Genomic DNA, 502 nt, shown 5'->3' on the forward strand with positions numbered 1-502 from the left:
CTGGTGGTGATGGGAGCAGGAGGGGGGTGCACTAGCTTTGAGTTAAGGGCTCTATCAAGGGACAAACTTCTCCGGCACCACAAAGCCACATGATCCATCTCCCTTTTTAGCTCGCGTCAGGACCATTTTATGTGATGATGATTTGATGCTCGGGCACTGGGCCTCCTTCTCCCCCTCTCAGATTGAGCTATGATAGTCAGAGCCGGGATCGCTGGGATCACTGAGCTGCTGGGCTCCAACCATCACAAAACAGCAATGTGTCCCTTAGCTGCACGACACACACTGACAAATGCCCTTCCTATTGAATTCACAAATCCTACTGGGCTTCACAACCTCACACCATGAGATTCGTATCTTTAAAAATGCCATAACCAGAATTTATTCATGTGCAGCTGAAATGAGTTCCCTTTAAAATTTATACTATAATATACTACTATAAAAAACTACATCTGTTTCAGGAAATTATTGAGACAAGATAAGGAAGTTGGAAAATATAAAGTTT

This window comes from Larimichthys crocea, chromosome XIII, assembly GCF_000972845.2.
Source record: "Larimichthys crocea isolate SSNF chromosome XIII, L_crocea_2.0, whole genome shotgun sequence".
Lineage (NCBI taxonomy): Eukaryota > Metazoa > Chordata > Actinopteri > Sciaenidae > Larimichthys > Larimichthys crocea.